The sequence below is a fragment of the Anabrus simplex genome, chromosome 1 (assembly GCF_040414725.1).
Source record: "Anabrus simplex isolate iqAnaSimp1 chromosome 1, ASM4041472v1, whole genome shotgun sequence".
In the NCBI taxonomy this organism is placed as follows: domain Eukaryota; kingdom Metazoa; phylum Arthropoda; class Insecta; order Orthoptera; family Tettigoniidae; genus Anabrus; species Anabrus simplex.
Genome location: NC_090265.1, coordinates 1,727,133,329 through 1,727,157,058, shown reverse-complemented (window position 1 = coordinate 1,727,157,058; position 23,730 = coordinate 1,727,133,329). Strand labels below are relative to the sequence as shown.

Genomic DNA, 23,730 nt, shown 5'->3' with positions numbered 1-23,730 from the left:
ACAATGCTGATGCTCTTCTTTTCATTCACAGCGATTCCATTCCACCACATTAGCAATGACCAATTATCTACGCACACTAAGTAAAAGCTATGTTCAGGTTTGTTTTTGTTGTTGGCATATTGCACCTCATTTCAGTTTGTATTTTACCGAGCTCGATAGCTGCAGTCGCTTAAGTGCGGCTAGTATCCAGTATTCGGGAGATAGTAGGTTCGAACCCCACTGTCGGCAGCCCTGAAAATGGTTTTCCGTGGTTTCCCATTTTCACACCAGGCAAATGCTGGGGCTGTACCTTAATTAAGGCCACGGCCGCTTCCTTCCCACTCCTAGCCCTTTCCTGTCCCATCGTCGCCGTAAGACCTATCTGTGTCGGTGCGACGTAAAACAACTAACTAACTTAGTTTGTATTTTATTTGGACGTAAACGCGAATGAAGTCCTATGAATATGCTTCGTGTTATTTAGATTTATTTTCAGTTAACTTGATGTCAATTGCAGACGAATATTAGTTTATAATAAAGTTTCTGTTTGTTTCAAATTATTATTATTATTATTATTATTATTATTATTACAGTGCTGGAGAAGTGTCTATCGTCCTATTTCAAAATGCGATTAGCCTACTTTGAAATATGTTATTAGTGTATGGGAATTCGTAGACTGAGTGATCCGAATAGTAGTGTGACGTGAACATTTCGTTGTGCACGGCGCACATGTTATTGTGGAGAAGTACTCAAGGTTATTCTACTGAGCCCGCCCAGTGCGGTGGACTGCGGTGGGCTGTATGAGACCAGTGCTGTGGGCCAGTACGCGGCCGCCTCAGAAGAGAACGACACTGCACGGGCTGGGCTGCCGGAGCCCGTGGGTTTGAAGTGCTGCTCGGTGGGGCTAGCTGCAGGACTCTGACAGGAGGGACTGTAGCTAGAAGGTTAGTATGTAGATTGATTGGAAGAGTAATTGACAGAGAGAGGTGGACCTCCATTGGCTTCTTGTCCTAGGGAGTCTTTCAATTTCATGTCTTTTGTGGCTCCTTCGGCGATAGTTACGATCTTCTTTTTTCCTTTGTGGTTAAAGATGAGCGAGGTAAGTTCCAAAGTTCCTCTTAAGGAGAGCTGGAAAGAACAAACTGGCATATTTTTGTCCCTTTGTCCCTGAAACTTATCTATCCAGAACTTTGAGATGGTTTCTTGTAAGACCTCTCCCTCGGAATTAAACGTTTTGAATAAGATTTATGATTTCCTTTCACTTTAAGCTGTCCCCGACATTCACACAGCGAGGAAGATTTTAATATGGTACCCGGATTTATCACAAGTTTGTAAGTTACTTCGAAGGACGAAAATCTAAGAATGTTTCCTGTTTTTAGCATTCTGAGTCTCCGTAAGAAACACGTAGTGGTGGGAGAACCTTACATCTCACTGTTCTGTGAATGCTGGGATGGTACCTATTAGTCAGTGTTCTCTCTCCAAGTGGCAGTTCATACGGTGTTGGTTTGGATGACTACTCACTACTGCAGGAGGGGAGGAGCAGGCCACATGCTGTTAGCTATGTTCCAAACAGAATGGTACACACATGACTGTCCTAACATAGGATACGGGAGTTTCGAGTGAAGACTTCGAATACACGTCACCACCCGGGAACCTGCTGTTTAAAATATGCATGTCTTATTAGTTACAGACATTTTCTCAGCTCAGAACTCGCAAACTTCCCCTTTTCTTTTATGTCAGACCAAAAATATAATGTTCGATATTACATTTAAAACTTATTTACGTGGCATCAGGTATAACTGGAACTGCTTAGGTGCTTGCTTGGAGCAACAGTCTGCAGAACGAGTGCACGTGTAAAGGGAATATGATGAACTAGTTGTAGGAGGAGAAACGAGAGCGTCTTGGGTCTGAAGTGAAGGCGAGATCCGGTGAGTGTTCCATAGTTGAGCGACGTATCGCAGCGTATGGCACAGCAGCCCCACCCGCGAATCGATGATGCTGCCGCGTGCAAACAACTGTAGGCTTCTATTAGAGAGGTCGTGGATTCAACATTCCTCAAGGTGACTCCGTGGCTCCTCAGTTTTGCTCGAGACAAATATCTGGGCGTGTACCTTTAGTAAGGTACCTTCACGTGTATGACCCTTTCCTACGGTGACGTTATCTTAAGTTTGTGTCACGTTGTAGGGGAAGAGTGCAACAAGAAATTACTCCAGTGGAACTACTAGGGATCCATACTTCCTTACTTTTAGTTTCCAGGTGAAATGCAATACACCCACAATTCAGCCCATGATGTGCTGGATGTAGGTTCATCTCACTCCTCAGCTTCTAGATGATGTAAGGGAGCCGCTAACAGTAGTGTAGGTGGCCTCAACCTCCACTCGGCCCCTGGACGAGGCCTTCACCGGTGAGTGACGTCAAAGCACATGACCTCACTAGAGCGGTTGGCTACGTGACCTTACGCTGGCTACGTATCCAGGTTTAACCTTACAGACCTCAGGTTCGAACTTAGGCTTAAAGGCGTTAACCTTACAGACACTAGTTCGAAGTCAAAAAATGCAAACTTACCCTGACAGCTAACAGACATGACGTGTCTAGACTTAATCTCGCAGATCCCGGGTTCGACCCCAGGCCTAAGGTCGTTAACCGTAGAGACCCTAGTTCGAAGCCTAAGAGACTCGAAGTTCAACACATGGGCTAACCGCATAAGAGTGCAAGCTTAACCTAACAGACTTCAAGTTCGATACCCGGGCTAACTGCAGGGCTAACGTTACGCTGACCATGCGTTAACCTAACTTAACCTCCGAGGACTTCGAGCTGAACTTGGTACAAGATGGTGGCTATATGGCTTAACACGTATGCTTTATTCATACGGACGTAACATTGGAAAGCGACTTAAGGTAGCTTGGAGCTGAACTTGAAACAAGATGGCGGCTATAAGGCTCAGTACGTATGCATTATTCTTATGGACGTAATATCGGAAGGTGACTTTGGGGACTCAGAGCTGAACTAGGAACAAGGTGGCGCCTGCACATGGGACTAGGGAGATGGTGTAAGGCTAAATACATGTACTTTATTCATAGGGAGCGTAACATTTAGGAAGCATCTTTGGGGCTCCCGCAAAAAAGTGTAAGCACAACTGAACAGAATTTAATTTCGGTACCCGAACTAACCGAAAAAAGTCCAGGTTGCCCTTCTCTACTCCCTAGCTAATTGTACAGGCTTAACGTTACGCTGAACAGGCATCAACCTAACCGGAAGCCCTTTCTTACACGAGCTTAGCGGCTACACTTTGAACTAATAGGACTAGGGAGATAGTGTAAGACTTAATACATATACTTTATTCAAAGACACCCTCACGGGCTTGGAGCTCAACTCCGAACAAGATGGCGGCGCAGGACTAGGGAGCCAGGCATAATACATTGCTTTATTCATAGCGGGCGTAACGTTCGAAAGCGACTTAAAGGAGCTTGGAGCTGAACTGTACAATTATACTACTGATAACTCTACGTATTTATTTAGTAGTACTCTAGCCATTCCTCGAACAGCAGATTGCAATGGAATGGAAGTCTTCTCCAAGAATTTGCGGCTCAGTTCACACATTAATTACGGTGTTGAAATGATAATGTGACAGACGAGAAACCTGAACCAAACCCGGACAGGATGTGAACTACAGTACAGTAAAACACTGGTTGCTCTGACGCTGTGACTGAAAAATCACGAAACACCTTGTTGATGAAGTTTCCATCTTCTTCTGGGATATCACAAAAGTAGAATGACTCTTTTGTTCCCTCTGTAACGTTACCGCGATTTGATATGGACACAGCATCTCACAGGACTGCAAGTAACGATCATCTCTTATATTATCCGTTGTGAGATCAATTTGTACGTGATGTCATGAATCGAAACGTGTAATTCCTACAACTTGTGTAACATCACATTTTTCAGTGAACCTAACGTTAACTGTTTTGATCTCCATAAAGAGAACTACTCTATGTGAAGTCCTAAAGTCACATGCGCCCTATAACAGAACCCTGAATGCTTACACACCAGTGACTTACGTCCCGCCGTGGTCCAGTTTTAAGGACACAAACATACATATGATCAACAATACGTATGAAACGAATAATTATCAAGACGAAAATGAAATTCCACAGCCTGTTTCCAGTCATTCGACCGGGTCAGAGATGGAATGAATGAAGCCCCCCATCTAGCAGCGAGGATAGGAAATGTGCCGGTTGCTGAAGCCTATCATACTCCTCTGGGGCAATGATAAATGACAGATAGATGAAATGAAATATTAATGGAGAGTGTTGCTGGAATGAAATATGACAGGGAAAACCGGAGTACCCGGGGAAAATCCTGTCCCGCCTCCTCTTTGACTAGCACAAATCTCACATAGAGTGACCGGGATTTGAACCACGGTATTGTGCCATTTCACTGTTCTCAATGAAGTCTGATTGGAACAAAAATGGAGTCTAAGCCGTGAGAACGTCAGTAATAAAACATGAAAACATTCCTAAATGTCAAAGGAATAATGTTTTCGTCAGGTACTTGAGGAGAAAGGAGCATAGAAGGCGGTGACAAAATAAGACGCGAGAAGATTGTTAAAATTTATTTTTGGAAAATAATATTCGATTCGCACTGAAGGAATAGAAGTAGAACGTCACTCAAGACTGCTGAAGAGGAAGGATAATATCAACGAAGTGAAAGTTAAAGACGCAAATACAATAAAAAATAATTGTCTACGAGTTATTTGCGAGACACTGGCGTTGAAGGATTTTCAGATCCGTAATAATAAAAACTATTCCAGCGGACAGAAAGGCTTCCGCAATACTACGTCACATTATCCTCGCAAGACGACGTGTTAGCCGACGGAGCTTATTTTTAGGAAGATACATAATAATAACAAGAGCGCAAGGCAGAGAAAACCTAATATCTTACTCAAATTGAAATATTCACATACATACTGCAAATCCTAAAGCATTATAAAAGATTAGTTTAGAGAAGCGGTACGCTTATACTATCCATAGATTATAGCAGGCTGTGTCCGTAAGATGACGAAACTAACCACGCTGACGTCTTATTCTATTCTAACTGCGCAAGAGGCCGAAGACATCATGCACTGAAGAAGTGGTGGCAGAGCTATCTAGGTTATAGCGACACGAAATGACAAATCCAGCCCATGATGACCGGCAACGACCCGAGATTGTCCCAGATGTTCCCAAAAGGATGAGGGAAATGCCGTAAACCAAGCCCGCATATCTAACCACCAAGACATGTGATGACAACGAGGGAGTACAGAGAAAGATAAGTCATTATAGTCATTAACGTAAATGATATTTGTTTTCGTTTGGAGAGTTCTCTTTTATCAAAATATGAACGAAGTGCTATCTTAAATATTACCAAAGAAGTGATGTTACATGAGAAGACAACTCACATAAGTATGTTAGAGGTTAGTAGGTATTCATCTGAAATAAATATCAAATCCATTATGTAGGAAGCAGTTAACCAGTGTTAATTTAATATTCCGTTCGCAATGCTGCCAGTATTGAGTAAAAGGAGGTTAAGATAATCTCAATGTGAATACTATACGACATTGTGGTAAACATCAGGCTTATTTTAGAACATGTGACATGAAGTTAAGAGGAAACGAGATCGTATATCGAATTTTGATAACTCGCTAGTAAAAATATGGTGATATTTTATGGAATTATTGAAAGATTGAGAACATAATAGATAATCAATGATGATAGTATAGTATACGTCAAGTTGAAATGAATTAATATGTTTATGGTAATATGAAGTGTAATATGAGATGAATAATGTGAAGTGAATGATTTATATGTGAATAATGGTATGAGGATATGATGAATAATGTTGGTGATGATTATTGTTTCGTTGTAAATGAAGTTATGGTTTATTTTAACGACGATATTATTTCAATTTACGTATTTTGAGACGGAAAGAAGGTTATGATTTGTTCTCAACTGCCCGTTAAGCTCTGGATAGGTCATATATAGCGTTAATTACGATCTTAATAATGTTCCTATGTTGATATTAACCTAGTAGATCATCAAATAATTTCTGATAAGAGGAGTGGCATAGAATTAGCCTGTACTTATATGTTTCTTCTAACCACAAGTATTCTCACTTAGATTAGGAAAGCTAGGAATCTTACTGTAGTACATTAATTGATATCACTGGTAACTGTTCTTCAAAATTGAAGACTATTAGTAATTGATAGTGTCTTCTTACAAGCTAAATCACCTGATATCCAGCATAATCGAGTTGAATGATCGTCAAATACAGATGATATCACAGTGTTACGACATGTATAATCACTACATGAGCACTTAAATTAATTTATTAGCTACCTCAAGTGAATAATTTGAGTAAATATTAGTTATGATGTTTCAATAATATTATTTTTAAGGATATAATGACTTAATGAATTGTCTTTTTCCGTACGAAACGCGACACCAAGAATTTTGAAAGAATGTTGGGAAAGTGTAACACATGTGAACCATGTTAAATAATTTAAATTTTTAAAAAAATTTATCACAACCAAGTTGTTGTCAATAATTGAGCATGAATAGCTACATCCAAGTGAGTCTATCGTACTGTGATGTAATTAATCAATGTTTGAGAAAAAGCTGGTAAGATTTTAGGAATAATTTCACGCGATGATTGATAAAATGAAAGATGAGATTCTAATTTTATTTGTGATTTAATCAGACCTTGGAATCTGCGTCCGACACATTTAATAGCTCTCAGTCAATATTGTAAATATTATAATCTTATGTATTTTTCTTTATTCAGTTAGAGATCGCTAGTTTGTTTTATACATTTCAAAGATTAATTGATGAAACACGAAGTCAACTATTCTTTATTTACCTTTTCAAGAAATAATTCATAACATACCGACTATTTTTTTCAATTCCTATATTTATTTTTAAATAAATATGATATTGTAAAACTTGATTCCTCTTTTAATGACTTCTTAGGATAAGGATCTAGTTGTAAGTGATGATTGTTTGAATATTATTGTAGTTGTAAGTAATGATTATTTGCATATTTTTGGTGAGTCGAATGCGAAAACTAACCGAATTACGGGTAGGAGAGGTCCACTACGTAGGTTAGGGTTTTCTGCTAGTATAATCCGGTGATCTTTTCTCGAATGCGGAACCCATAGCCCATAAATCTGATATATTGAGAAATTAGCATATTCGAGCTAACCTGGATCTCATGCGACTCGACCTAGACGCGGGAACGGCGCAGTATCCAGCGGTCAGAGGCCGGGGTGCTGCCGCCTGAGCCACGGAGGCTGCAAATAACTGTCAAGATATTTTTCTGAAATAATAAATGTACAGACACGCGACTCTTGCGAATTTATATATATATATATAGAAAACATGGAAATTTGAATTATAGGCCATCTCTGTGTCACGTCATTCCGTTCTTCCTTCGACGTGTTGACTCAGTCGTTCCTTGGACACTTGAGGAACCTGTGGAAGACTTTTATAGACGTTGAGTTAGACAGTGGTCATACAGAAGTCTTCCATTTATCTTTTGTGCTCGCTAACCGTTATTACCTTACTTCGTACATCTGAGGATGCGATTCCGATGAGTTGGATTATTTGGCAATAAGTGTGAATTCAGGGCATTCTAAGACGATATGATATGGTCTTTGTTTTCTTTCACAGTATTCAAATAATTTGGCCTGAGAACGGTGGTTCTTCCGAAACTTGGATTTCGTTGACCAGTGCTGATGTTCTCAGTTTTACTGACTGTCATGTGTGCTCCTGTTTTGTTTAAGTCTTCGTTTATTCTGCACTAATGTATGCCATGTGTCTCGCAGGCCATCACTATGTTAACTATTTTTAAGCTGCATTTTGTGACTAAACAAGGCAAAGCGAGGAAAAAATACTCATAAATAAAGTGTTGCTAATCGCTCAGAGTTACCATTTAAAATCTTTCAAACGTCTGGCATAACTGAACCAAAATGTGGACCACTTTGCAGTTGCGGTTGTAGGCTGATATAATTTTGACCAAACAAAGTACCCTGGAGAAAAGCGCATCTTATAAATGATTAATGCAGATTTAGGTGGCTCCAAAATTATTGGTATTGAGCAAATGGAGGTGACAACAAAACAGGGGAAATGCAACTAAAGTCAAGAAGAAATCATAAATGCATACTTCTATTAACGCATTACCTACCAAAATTAATTCAAACTGAACTTTACCCTGTAATTGACTTTATTTAAATGGTTGGGGCAAGAATAAGCGAGAAAATGGGATTTTATTATACACTGACTGACAGAGCAAATGCAACACCAAGAAGGAGTGGTCAGAACTTTATGCCAATTGCAGGGTAGACTGACGTCACTGAGGTATGCTCATGATGTGAAATGCGCCGCTGTGCTGCGCACGTAGCGAACGATAAATGCGACACGGCGTTGGCGAATGGCCCACTTCGTACCGTGATTTCTCAGCCGACAGTCATTGTAGAACGTGTTGTCGTGTGCCACAGGACACGTGTATAGCTAAGAATGCCAGGCCGCCGTCAACGGAGGCATTTCCAGCAGACAGACGACTTTACGAGGGGTATGGTGATCGGGCTGAGAAGGGCAGGTTGGTCGCTTCGTCAAATCGCAGCCGATACCCATAGGGATGTGTCCACGGTGCAGCGCCTGTGGCGAAGATGGTTGGCGCAGGGACATGTGGCACGTGCGAGGGGTCCAGGCGCAGCGCGAGTGACGTCAGCACGCGAGGATCGGCGCATCCGCCGCCAAGCGGTGGCAGCCCCGCACGCCACGTCAACCGCGTCTTCAGCATGTGCAAGACACCCTGGCTGTTCCAATATCGACCAGAACAATTTCCCGTCGATTGGTTGAAGGAGGCCTGCACTCCCGGCGTCCGCTCAGAAGACTACCATTGACTCCACAGCATAGACGTGCACGCCTGGCATGGTGCCGGGCTAGAGCGACTTGGATGAGGGAATGGCGGAACGTCGTGTTCTCCGATGAGTCACGCTTCTGTTCTGTCAGTGATAGTCACCGCAGACGAGTGTGGCGTCGGCGTGGAGAAAGGTCAAATCCGGCAGTAACTGTGGAGCGTCCTACCGCTAGACAACGCGGCATCATGGTTTGGGGCGCTATTGCGTATGATTCCACGTCACCTCTAGTGCGTATTCAAGGCACGTTAAATGCCCACCGCTACGTGCAGCATGTGCTGCAGCCGGTGGCACTCCCGTACCTTCAGGGGCTGCCCAATGCTCTGTTTCAGCAGGATAATGCCCGCCCACACTGCTCGCATCTCCCAACAGGCTCTACAAGGTGTACAGATGCTTCCGTGGCCAGCGTACTCTCCGGATCTCTCACCAATCGAACACGTGTGGGATCTCATTGGACGCCGTTTGCAAACTCTGCCCCAGCCTCGTACGGACGACCAACTGTGGCAAATGGTTGACAGAGAATGGAGAACCATCCCTCAGGACACCATCCGCACTCTTATTGACTCTGTACCTCGACGTGTTTCTGCGTGCATCGCCGCTCGCGGTGGTCCTACATCCTACTGAGTCGATGCCGTGCGCATTGTGTAACCTGCATATCGGTTTGAAATAAACATCAATTATTCTTCCGTGCCGTCTCTGTTTTTTCCCCAACTTTCATCCCTTTCGAACCACTCCTTCTTGGTGTTGCATTTGCTCTGTCAGTCAGTGTATTTTTATGCAGGAGCCTAAAATTAACGGGCGTCCCAATTTTGGGACATTGGCAGCTTATGATAGCAGCAGGTTACACTATTTTATTTAAGAAAAATAACAGTTACTGTGCATTCATATGCACTCATTTATTGCTTGTCAACATATTTACAAATTTTTTGACTCTACATCTATTCACTGGCGAATTTTATAACCATAGGATGTACAAAGGTTGAGATAGAATTTTTACAGCATCGCAGAAAATTGGTCACAAAGCGGAATTCTGCCACAAGAAATAAACCTTCGGCTCCAATAAAATGTGCAACATGAGTTAGGCACTCAAATTTATGGCAGCTAACGTTCATCGGGTGTGGAATGGAACACAGGATTTATCGTGCAGTGGCATATCGCAACGTACATAAACCCTTGTCGTCTTCTTCTTGCAATGTCCGCGTCTTCTCTGAGTTGCAATCGGTGTAATGAAATTATTTCCTGAATGGAACCTGACTTCACTGCTTACTCTGCCTCCTAGGAGTTTGCTGCTTTGAGGGCCTCTGCGTTTGGGTACTGAACCTGATGTTTTAGAAAGATACGCTAGTGCTATCTTCCTTCGTACATCAGGCAGAGATACATTATCTTCTTCATTGGCAGTTTGGTATGCTCTCCAAGTATTTACTACTGTAACAACCAACATCTGGGTAAAACGTAGCCACCACCTCATTCTGGAGCAAATTCTTGTTTGTCCACACACAACGCATAAAAGAATTTTTTTCAAATACATCAACAACAGACTTTCCATATAAATTGTCAACGATATGACCAACTTCTCTGCTAAACGGCATATTTTCTGCCTTTTAGGCTGCTTTTTTGCTGCAGAAGGCGATGGTGGCAAATCGAACTGTATTTCCGTTTCCTTTGTATTCGCATCGGTACGAAATACTTCTAATGTACCTGCTACATCAGGTATTTCAGTGTCCAAAAGTTCATTCTCTAGCAAATCCACCTCATCCGTTTCCTCGTCAGGACCAGGCGGTAAAATTATTACTCCGATATCATCCACTTCCTGAGAATAATTTTCTAGCTCTTCGAAATAGCTTCTTATCTCTGGAACTGTCAGGTGCGTAGTATATGACATTATATTTGCCTAGAACACAAAAAGTAACGTGAAGTGTTGTACTATAAAAGCAAGAATACATTTATTGAATAAATATTCTCTAACTATGCTAATGTAATGTATTAAAATCAGAGAAATGCAGCATTGTAGGTGATGAAGCATTCAACAGTGAATCAATGTAAGTGCTACTGCTTTATACCAATGTCCCAAAAATGGGACGGTGTGAAGAAACACATGTGATTCATACCTATATGATAATAATAACTGGCAGCTGATGCACCATTTGCGCTCTGGAAACTTAGGACTATAGTGTTGATACTGGAATGAGTTTCAGAAATGCATTCTAAGGAAATATGCTCAGCTTCAAAGATCAGTTGCAGAACCTAACAAGAACACATGTAGACAGAACACTCGTGGTGAAACAGTATGAAACTAAACATAATGTTCTTTTGTTTTCTAGTGGAACAGCGAACAGTTTCACCAATATGACAGAAAAAATACCCCTAACTTTGTAAGCAGTGCTTAAAAATAATAAAATACTTGCGTCCCATAAATGGGACATTGGCTGATAATGGGTTAATTATATCGTGCACATCTTTTACTGACGATACATTCTTAAGCCACTTTAGTCAGCTCGTACGCATAGAGCTCACCGTATTGAACTTGTTACGCACTTCAGTTTTCATTCTGTGCCGTGAAGGGGTGGGGCGGGCCTCTCTCGACCCAGGGAGGATTGTGGTGTGGAGAAAGTTAGGGGCCTATAAAGGAACTGTCCCGGTATTCGCCTTAGATTAAGAGAAACTGTTCATTAGAGAATAGTGCGATTTGTTATACAGTATGTCTTACTGTGCTTGAAGATAGTGCCGCAACATGTTCACGTGTTTCGTACACATAACCAATCATCTTCAGGTAGCCATTTCTTTAGATCCCCTAAAGAGAGCAGTGGGAGAAGGCATTCTGTGGAAAGGACACAAAAACTGACTCATATTTTTTTCGTGTGGGATATTCATTTTTGGCATTACTTCTTAATAAAATTAGAGTATGGTGATTGATGAAATAGGCCCTATCTCCCTACGAAAGTTAAGAAAACTCTCCGTAAAGAGGCAATCCACGCGGACAGATGTTTCTATTAAAAGCTCTGTTCTGAACCTAAATCAACAAGAAGCACAAACTTATATTCGATACAATGTTAAAGAAATGTCAACTGAAAGAAAGATATGAACTGTCTTGGATTCTCTTCTTTTAAAAATAAAATCTCCCAGCGGTTATCGGCACCGCTTAATTATGATATTTTACAACTCCTTTGCCTTCTGAAGCTCATTTGAGAAAACTGGTGAAGGACCTCAAATGACCGTAGGCCTATAGCATAAATGATCATGGTACTGCTGTCATGTTACAATGTTATAGTCTGAAAACGCGGTTATCCGGTTCGTGTCCCGCCATCAGAATGTGGGCCGGCAAGGCAGGAGAGTTGCTGGTATAAAATTTTTAATCACTAGATTACGTACAAAAGTCTGGATTCATTCCAAACCTCACCACAGTTCTCATTTAGAGCGAGGGTATATGGCGCATTTGATAGTGATTCGTCCGTCGGATGGAAAAGTTAAGCCATAAGCAAACACTTTGGTGCTATTTGACAGAAGTAGGCTAAACGCCGGCACCACGTTTCACCCTCTCCTTTCCTGCTATCATACTTAACGTCCTTCACTTCATCTCATTAACTCCTCTTCTGTAAGCTGCGGTGTCTCCTAACCAATTCACGCATCAAACAGTATGACAAAAACAGAGGGTCACCATTTCACCTGTAGGATTGACTAGAATCTAAAAGTGTGAACTAATTTTTAAAATTTGATGTTCTAACTGCCCACAGGTTACCAAATGTTTGGAGATTTCTAATGTTATAAGGGATACAGTGGAAGAAAGAGGTGGAGTGATGCCAAGGAGCAGTGTAAGAGAGACGGTGGCGGAAAGTGAACCGGAGAGGAAGGAGGTGTTCTCTACAATGTTCCAGATGGCTCTGGGATGGGAGTTTACAAGCCCGAAGGTGAAAATCGTTGGGTGACTGTGAACGGTGAGTTCTTCTCTCTAGCTCTCTTCTACTCATGAAATGCTGGATTACGTTTGCCATATGAAACAACAGTACTGTAGCCGACATGCAGTCATTTAGCTGTAGTTAGCGATGTCACTAGCTGCTGAGCGCTCGAGGAGTAGATAACCATCCCCTGTTATCCATAATCAGGAGAGGAATGGAGAAGTCCTATTCATAGTAGTTCAGGCGGTAGAGCACTGGCCTTCTGAGCCCAACTTGGCAGGTTCGATCCTCGCTCAGTCCAGTGTACCACCGTCTCGTGTCAGTAGATTTATTGCCACATAAAATAAATTCCAATGGACAAAATTCCGGCACGTCGACGTCTCAAAAACCATACGATGTAGTTAGTGGAACATAAAATGAATAACATTCATTATGTCCAAAGCAAGGGAAAGGGTCGTGAAGGGCGAGAACACTCGCAAACCTAAATCCGTGAGGGTGCGAGGACATTCGTTCGTCGGATGGAGACTTTAAGCCTTCAGCAGAACTTTTGGTATTGTTTGACAGGAGTAGGCTATGTACCACACCCAGACGTGAAGGTCGCCCACGGGAGTCAGCTAGAGTGTCCTGCACCAGGACTCACTTGGGTCATAGTAGGAACATCACCATTATAGACGGTTAAGCCCTCGTTTAGTTCCATACCTCTGGTCTTTAAATCATTAGGAACTGAGTCTGATCTCCCTCTACTGCTCTTACTCTCTATGACCTCCTAGATAACTTATCATCCCCCCTTACACGACCCTAACAGCGAAGTACCGCTTCAACCATCGACTTCATGCCTTAGCCTTTATCTTCTTATTCCGAATACCTTCCTACCATTGTTCCCACCTGGCGTTTCCATACATCATTCTCGCTATTTTAATGTGTCTTACAACTAACTTATGAACAAGATATTGAGAGTCCACCTAGCTTTCACTCCCGTACAGCGAAGTCCGGAAGTTGACCTTACAGATCGCCACTGCGAGCCCGCTGCATTAGCTTTACTGCTTCATGATTCAATTTCGTTTGCTACTCTACCGTCCTGGGAGAAGTGATCTACCTGTTCCGGTTTTGAATCTCCGACCTGACATTCAGTTCTCGGAACTTTCTTCCCTACCGACATTACTTCAGTCTTGGTAATGTCATACTCACTGCACCTATTTTAAGTTCTAAGAAATTAGTTTGCAGGCTTTCAGCTCTGTCTGCCATTAACACCAACAATCGGCGCAGGCCAAAATGCTTACGACATTTCCGCCTAACTGAATCCATCCCTGGCAATTTATACCTTTCAGTAGATGATCCTTATAAACTATGAACAGCAAAAGTGAAGACTGCAGCCATATCAACACCCCTGTAAGTACTTTGAAGCAAGAACTCATTCTACCATCAAGTCTCATTGTCAACATACATGAGTTTGATTGCTTTTAATAATTTACCCTTAATTCCATCTCCTCTCAGTATGGCTAACACCCTTTCCCACTTAACCTAAGTACTCTGTCATAATGCCTTCTCTAGATCTAAGAAACATAAACATAACTTGCTATTCATATCACAGCACTTTTCAGTTATCTGACGAATACTGAAGATCTGACCATGACAACCCGCCTGAGGTCTGAAAGCACACTGGTTTTCACCCAAATTGCTCTCAACCATAAATACTAGTGAACACCTTGCCCGGTGCACGGAGGAATCACCATCAAGAGTGTCGTTGAAATACCTTGATGGCTCTAGCAGTCCTTACCTTGCTTATAGGTAGGTGCAATTACTGCTTTCGCCAAATCAGAAGGTACCTTACTACTCTGTGAGCTCGGTTGTTCGCGACGTCAAGATAAATATTCCCTCTTACATTTTTTCCAGAGCCTCCGCAGCTCAGTCGGTAGCGCGCCGGCCTCTCACCGCTGGGTTCCGTGGTCCAAATCCTGGTCACTCCATGTGAGATTTGTGCTGGAAAAAAGCGGAGGCGGAACAGGCTTTTCTCCGGGCACTCCGGTTTTCCCTGTCATCTTTCATTCCAGCAACACTTTCCAATATCATTTCATTCCATCTGTCATGCATTAATATTTTAAATATTAAATATATTTTAAATATTATTATTATTATTATTATTATTATTATTATTATTAACAAATACATCGCAAATGGGAAATATCCCTGTTGCAATGGTCACTTAGAGTACCTAGTGTAATAATAAAGTTTACATAATTACCCAACAAAAACAACAACAAACAATCAATCAATCAATCAATCAATCAATCAATCAATCAATCAATCAAACAAACAAATAAACAAACAAACAAACAAACAAACACACAAACAAACAAACAACAAGAGTACAACAAGCAATTCCGTGGAAAGAAAATATTACAAGAAATACTACTAATTTAAAACCGGACGAGTTGGCCGTGCGGCTAGGAGCGCGCAGCTGTGAGCTCGCATCCGGGAGATAGTGGGTTCGAACCCCACTGTCGACAGCCCTGAAGATGGTTTTCCGTGGTTTCCCATTTGCACACCAGGAAAATGCTGGGGCTGTACTTTTATTAAGGCCACGGCCGCTTGCCTCCCATTCCTAGGCATTCCCTGTCCCATTGTCGCGATAAGACCTATCTGTGTCGGTGCGACGTAAAGCAACTAGCAAAAAAGAAAAAATACTAAACATTCTAAATCCAGCATCATCATATACAAATTCACACACAACTTAAGTATTTCTAGGCCGGCCCCGTGGTCTAGGGGTAGCGTGCTTGCCTCTTACCCGGAGACCCCGGGTTTGATTCGCGGCCAGGTCAGAGATTTTTACCTATACCTGAGGGCTGGTTCGAGGTCCACTCAGCCTACGTGATTAGAATTGAGGAGCTATCTGACGGTGAGATAGCGGCCCCGGTCTAGAACGCCAAGAATAACGGCCGAGAGGATTCATCGTGCTGACCACACGACACCTCGTAATCTGCAGGCCTTCGAGCTGAGCAGCGGTCGCTTCGTAGGCCAAGGCCCTTCAAGGGCTGTAGTGCCATGGGGGTTTTAAGTATTTCTAGCACTTAATACTACGGCTTACATTACTATATGTTGAGCTTGCTACTAGCTTAACATTATAAGTGATAATAAAGTGAAGTTAAACCATAATTACCATACAACAACAACGACAACAAGAGTACAACAAACAATTCCATGGAAAGAAAATATTACAGTACTGCCACCAATGTAACTGTTTTTTTTTTTTTTTTTTTTTTTTTTTTTGCTAGTTGTTTTACGTCGCACCGACACAGGTCTTACGGCGACGATGGGACGGGAAAGGGATAAGAGTGGGAAGGAAGAGCTCGTGGCCTTAATTAAGGTACAGCCCCAGCATTTTCCTGGTGTGAAAATGGGAAACCACGAAAAACCATTTTCAGGGCTGCCGACAGTGGGGTTCGAACCTACTATCTCCCGAATACTGGATACTGGCCGCACTTGAGCGACTGCAGCTATCGAGCTCGGTAATTTAACTTTCTAAATCCACCGTCATTATGTACAAATTCACACACAACTTAAATATTTCCAGTACTTGTCACTTCTGCTTACAATACTATAGGTTGAGCTTACTACGAGCTTAACACTATAAGCAATAATAAAGCAAAGTTAAAAGCATAAGTACCCAGCAACTACAACAACACGAGTACAAAAAGCAATTCCCCGGGGGGAAAAATATTACGATAAAAACCATTAGTTTAACATTCTAAATCCAGCATCATCGTATAAACTTTCATACACAACTTAAGTATTTCCAGTGCTTAACACTACGGCTTAAAGTACTGACGGTTGAGCTTACTTCTATCTAAAAATCACTATCACAATAATAATAATAATAATAATAATAAATAATAATAATAATAATAATAATAATAATAATAATAATAATAATAAAGGAAAATTAAAACATAATTAACCTAATTCCTGGAAAGAAAATATTACAAAAAGTCAGAGGGGTCTTCCCGCATCGCGCTCACTTGTTTCTCTCCCTGTCCGCCTTCTGCGTGACGTCATGTGGTATGAGACAGCGGTCGCCCGTCCTGCTAACACGTATTACCACTACAGTCTAAAATGGTCATAACTTCTGAACCATTCATGCAAATAATGTCCTGACAAGGTTATTGTAATCCTTATAAAATACTGGTGGAGGTCAAACAATTTTATTTTGATGAGGAACTCGAGGATAATATCGAAAGATTTATTTAATTTTAAGGAGTTATATTTTTTACCGCGGACTGTAGCATAAAATCGCTTCTAGAGGGCAGCCGGTTGGAAATAGGTATGTGCCATCGCGGACGTTTTTTGTAGAGGATTCTATGCTCTACATTTCGTACGGTTACACTTGGGGTCTATCGTTGATGGTTCACGCAGCGTAAGCCAAGAAAGCAAGTGACTTACCGACCGACCGACATTTTTGTCTCTTTCTACGTATTTACTGTATATCGGATCACGGATACATAATAATTTTATAGTGGTTCACTACGTGAACAGTGTTCGTGTTGTCAGTATCTGAAGTAGAACCACTGTACTGATTAAAATGCAGTCAACATATTATGGAAACGTGTGTGGCGCTATAAATTGTCGGTACGTAAAAGAACTCCCGTGGGACGAAATTACGGCACCTTGAGTCTCAGAAAACCGTAAATGTTGTTAGTGAGACGTAACACAAATAACATTATTATTATTTCGCATATTATAAAGACAATAACGACAACAACCATCATAGCCAGTTAGTTTGCTACTGTGATGGCATAACAATACTTCCTCGTCAACAATGCTTGGTTATTGAAACACTTTGTAATAAACTCTTGAATATCTCCATTATTACAGCTCATACGGTAAAAAGGTGTCAGATATAAATTACTGAATGAAAATCATATTTTCTATAATTATTGTTATGTGCTAATAGCCGGGATGAGTAGCAACTCAAATGGTAGATCGCTGGCCTTTTTAGCCCAACTTGGCAGGCTCGATCCTGTCTCAGTCCGGTGGTGAAGGTGCTCAAAAACATAGTTAGTGGGACGTAAAATCCAATAACATTAACATTATTATGTGCTAATAACTTATATATCTGAATATATTTCGAAGCTCGTGAAATAATACAGTATCCGTGATCCGATGTACAGTAAATACGAAGAAAGAGACAAAAATGTTGTGCGAGAAGAGACCTGTTACTGGATCTCGGTTATTTCAAAAGGGGGCCTCACACATCCCAGTCATGAGTGGTTAAAAAAATATAGCCCAGTTCGAAATTTCATTTGGTGTGTTTCACGGTAAGACTGTATCCAGATGCAAAAACGTGAAAACTCTTATTTCTATTATTAAGTCAAAATTTCCAGTATTCCATGACAAAATAATTTGTCTCTACGTAAGGACCAGGACATTTATTAGGATGTGGCATTTTAATGCAAAGAGTAAGGAGCTAGCACTGAGAAAATATGCCAATAATGCCCCCGTTTTGCCGGGCAGCCCAGCCGGTAAGCAAAAGTCCCAGAGGCGGAACGTTCGCTTACAGGCAACGCTAAATTATAGGGGACAGGGACAATCTAAGGACTGACGACAAATGAAAACACTAAAAAGAAATGGGTTTTAACATTTATTAAATAAAATATCAGCACTTTCCAGATTCTATAAATATTTTCAAAATCTTGAAATAAAAATATTTAGCTCTTCCCTGCCGGAATTCACCCACAGTTCTTCATTAAATTTCGTTCTGCAAAGATACGAAACTAAGTCTTAATAAATCGTATTAGGAGATTAAATAAAATAATTATTTGAGAAAATCCTATCTCCAGATATCAAAAATCTGAATTATTTTTGATTTTTAAATATTATTTAAATTAACAATACTCTGCGATTCATTTTACCGTGAGTCAAATTTTTACCTCACACGAAAAATCCAATAAATCATTTCCATTAATTAAATATTGTTCTAATTAGTTATTTAAGCTTCAAATTATATAATAAAATTATTTTGAAATCCAATATCCAACTCATTAGATTCTTATTTTTATGTCAATTGTCCTAGTGTTGTGCACAACTCACAATAAAGACTTAAAATTCTCGCATCGTAGAGTTAAACATTTTACATTTTGTGAGCTTAGTTCATTGACGAGATCCTTGCTTAAGTATTTCCCTCGAAGCAAAGATCCTAATCTATCTTATTCCGTCATAAAATTACTTAAAGATTCATAATCGAGCCAAATATGTTCGCCACAAAACAACAAAAAAAATCGAACTTTACGCGCTCAGCGTACACATATCATGATGAAATACAACCATGAAAATCACATTTACAAACAAAATCAGTCATTCATCCATCTCACATTCAAGCTTTGGTCCACGGTAATATTATCAAATAGATTTATCGAACCCTATCTCTTGATTTTTAATTTTAAATTTTATTTGAAACATGAGAATTTCTTCCGATGACAATATCAGACAAGGGCTACCATTACGATCGTCTGACGTGTGATTGTAACAGGATTATCACTTTTCCAATGAAATAGATTCCACAACGATGTTCCAGGATAATTTTACAGTAGAAATCATCACTAAAAATTCCATAGAACTGCCTACAGTCACAGATAAATAAACATTCGCGCATACGGTCTATGAGTCACGACTACATTATTTTTAATCTCTTATTATCTCAAATTATCGATCAACATGTGCTGCATAAGAAGAAATTATGTTCAAAGACACACTCTCTTCCTTAACTGACTCGTGTAATGGACACACAAATAAAATCCTTTCTTAAGATCCATTTACAAGTCTCAAAAATACCAATAACAGTAAATGCAAAATCTGTGGACATTCAAGCCACGACCAATATTCCAGGCCAACATCTACTTCAATATAGCACACATTAATCACTTATAAGCACAGTAATAATTATACTCATGACCTCTAAACATTCTATTAGACCGTAATAACGTCAATTATTATTATTATTATTATTATTATTATTATTATTATTATTATTATTATTATTATTATTATTATTATTATTATACGCGCGCGGTCGCGTCATCGCAGGCTATGGTTTAATGAAATCATAGATGACTCTATTCTATCTCGAATCTATGGTAAACCACAGAACATCAAGGAAAATTCCTAAATTCACAGAACACGTCGATATTCTGTCCCAAATAATTCAAAATTATTCCATCATTATTTTATAAATTAATGACTATTATCGCGTGGGTCAAATATTTTTAACACTTTCCTCAACTTATCATGGGACAGTAAGAACATGTCACGAAGCACTCACTCAAATAGAACAAATTATAGGTCCCAAATACACTCTCACACACATCAAATCTACCAACACCAGTGAAAGAAGAGTGAAATTCCTAACTACAAAGACTATTAGAAATGATTTCAAATATTCAAGCAAGGACTACGTCTACATAATTATTACAACAGAAAATAGAGAAAGGTATAATTTAAAATCTTAGCTGTAGTAGACTTGGCTTCTGGACTCGGTTGATGATCAGTGAATATTTAACCAAACTCCATCTCCGATATTATTCTCTCCCGGGCTGAATTATGCCTCACATTTTAATTATACATGGCTGCAGCAGACGAGGACTTAGGACAATTACAAACTCCGTCATAATGCTGAAGTTCCAATCTTCCGAAATATTACAGGAGTGCTAGGGATCTTCCGTCTTCTGGTGAAAGCTGAAACTAAAAGATCTGTTTTAGAAATAGTTCTCAACACACACTCGATTCTTCAAGATGGCACAGTTTTTACCTACTTTAAAATATTTTCTTCAGATTTATAAAGTTAAGGAAATCTGAACTGCTGCGTTTCTGATATTTCTGTGTCACAAAATTTCCTCAGAAGCAGAAAAATTATCGTCTCTCATCAAATGAATGCTGGTAATGTTCCACGTCGGATACGCCGTTTCCAATAACACATGTGCTCGAACAATTATTCCCGTAGACAACTGAGCAACTGAGCGAATGAGCAGAATGAGCATAATGCAAATGAGAAAGATTTCCCCAAGAACATGGGTATTTATTTCTTCAAGACGTAGGTGTGTTTGTTAATTGAATTTTATTGGCTGAGATTTAGCGATCGGGCTAACCTTGCGATTCAATTGGTTAAATATCATGACGTCAAAATCTCAAAGTATTGATCGCTTTTAATCTGGTCGAGTTCCTGTCCACGTGCCACCCCTCTGATGTCTTCAGCAAGGCACAAAAAAACCCAGACTCGCTTACACGGCACGGGAAAACCTGTTTTACTGTGGGCTAGCAGACAGTGCAGAGTTGAAACCACCTTCCTGGATGATAATTTTATGCATTGTTCCACCCCAGTAATAAAATATTCTTTCCATACAAACCAATAACCAATTTGCAAGGGTGCATCTTCTCCCATGGTTGAAAAAATGATTTGATGGGCAGATTAAATCATTATTATCTGGAAATATAATTAGCATGTCCCTTGAAAATTTTGAAGTACAGTTATGTGTCACACTATTCTGTAATTATTCCAGATGACGTTCCAGCACGTAGCCTACTATTGTCCAGTTCCAGCGCAGCACAAAGTAAGCGTAATTGACTCATGGCGGAATCTTGTAACTCCTGACACTCTTTACATACTTCTTCCGTCATATCGACCTGCGTTGAAGCATGAAGGTATATTGGATCCTCGTTTTCGTTCTATGACGTTTCCTCTTCAAAGCTGACGTTTATTTGATCTGTAGCAGATTGTTTAGGACAGTTATAACTCTTCAAATTTGAACCATTATGAACTCCTTCATATGATTGATCAAGACTTTGTATGCGATAGGCATTGTTCCCATAGACTTTAATAATTTTGTACGGCCCAATAAATAACGGTGCAAACTTGGCATAAAATTTACTTGTGGTTTCTGAGGAAGCTGGTTTCTTGAGTAACACAAGCTCATGTAATTTTAATGGACGACGAAACTTCTTGTTTCTGACACGTCGTTGCCTTCTCTCAGCTTGTTCCTTTAGAGATTTAGCTGCCTTCTCAATATTCTCCTCCAGGGTAGGTTTTACTTTTCCTGGGCATTGAATGATACTATCCCAAGGTCGGTAAGGTCGTCTGTCAAAATGAAGAACAACTGGAATCTGAGATGTTGCCTCGTGCATAGTGTTATTTAAGCATTCCATCATAATTGGTAACACATCTACCCATAACCAATGTGTATTTCCGCAGAAAATACGGCAGAATTTTGACAGTTCCTGCATTACTCTTTCAGCTGGATTGCTCGATGGATGGCGGACAGAATTCAATATATGCTTAATGCCTAATTGTTCCATAGCTTGACGAAATTCAGCGGAGATAAATTGTGATCCGTGATCAGTCAATATGGCCTTTGGCTTGCCCATATGAGGTATCAGGTTGCGGATTATCCGACGGATTACAGATTTTGAATTCGCCTTTTGGATAGGATACAAGGCAATATACTTAGAAAATACGTCGATAGTGACTATTACATGTCGGTTTCCCCTCCTAGAGATCGGGACGGGTCCAAATAGGTCCATTGCAAATAACTGTTTAGGCCCTGTAGGTATTATGGGAATAGGACTGTGCTGAAGCAGATGAGAGCTAGGTTTTACTCGCTGACAAGTATCACAGGTGCGGACTATGTTACGAACAATGGTTCGAAGTTTCTCCCAAGTGATTTTTTCTTGAATAGTGGCAACCGTCTTGTCAATACCACCATGACCTGTTATTCTGTGCGTATGCCAGATAAGGGATTCCTGTAATTTTGGAGGCACCACAACTCTAAGTTCAGATTTTGCAGAATCAATGAATTTAAACAATATTCCATCCAAATATTGGTAACGTGAAGCTTTCCTCTTATATCTTCTGTAATTTTTCCACTCTAGAATGGAATTTCTCCGGGATCGGGTATGGCTTCTTCTTGAAAGGAGTCCAGTCAGTTGCCACCAATGAATATTTAAAATCTGGAATTTGTCCCGGTTTGTCATCAAACAAGTTCTTATATTTTAATAATATATTTCGAAGTTGTTCCATTTCTTTATCAGTTCCCTGAGCTGAATTCACCTTCTGGTTTATAAGATCCAAGGGATGTGTTCTATTTTCGCCCTCTTCAATGATGTCATCCAGAACCTGATGAATTTCTAAGGCCTCGTGGTCTTCCTTCTCCCTCGATGTTAAGGCGCAATTTATGTGGAACACCTCTTGGTCGGTTACATCAACAGGATTCATGACTGTAATTTCTGAAAATTCCTCCAGACGAAATACTATTTGGTTGGAGTCCAAACTAATGTTTGCGTGGTATGATGTAAGAAAATCCATTCCAAGAATGATATTAAATTTGATATTTGTCATAGCCAAAAATATATTAGGGAACTTGGTGTTTCCGATTTCCACATCGAGAAATGTCTGCTGCTTGCAAATTACAATCTTGTCAGGGATAATTCCTTTAATTTTAACATGGGAGACTGGAATGATGGGTACTTCATGCCTTTCTCTTAAATCATTCATAAATGATGTTGATATTACACTAATAGTGGAGCCGGTGTCAACTAAGCATTTAACTCTCACGCCACAAACACTAGCTAATATTATTGGTAATGTCCTTGCATTATTTCTACTAGCCTCATGATTTTCTTCTAACAGATCATCAGATTTAGTAACCCATGAATCAATCTGAACTACAATCCATTCCTTCGGGACCTCTGAATTACAAGAGCTAGGATTCGTACTATCATTTTCTAGTTGGATGGATGTTTTTTTTATAGCCCCTTGACTATAATCTTCCTTTTCATAGCGCTGTCGATTATCTTCTTGCTTAGCCCTTTGGTATTCTAAGCTTTCTGCTCCTACTATATCTGGGTTCACGTCCTGGTCCTGAATCG

The 23,730-nt window shown here is 40.3% G+C and overlaps 1 long non-coding RNA gene across 1 annotated transcript in view; it reads left to right on the top strand.

Moving 5' to 3' along the window:
- Nucleotides 1-23,730, top strand: part of LOC136882402 (uncharacterized) — a 73,161-nt gene that overhangs the window by 25,465 nt on the left and 23,966 nt on the right. Inside the window, exon 4 of the long non-coding RNA XR_010861170.2 lies at nucleotides 12,661-12,861. This is a non-coding gene — a long non-coding RNA (uncharacterized lncRNA). The remainder of the gene's footprint in view (nucleotides 1-12,660; nucleotides 12,862-23,730) is intronic.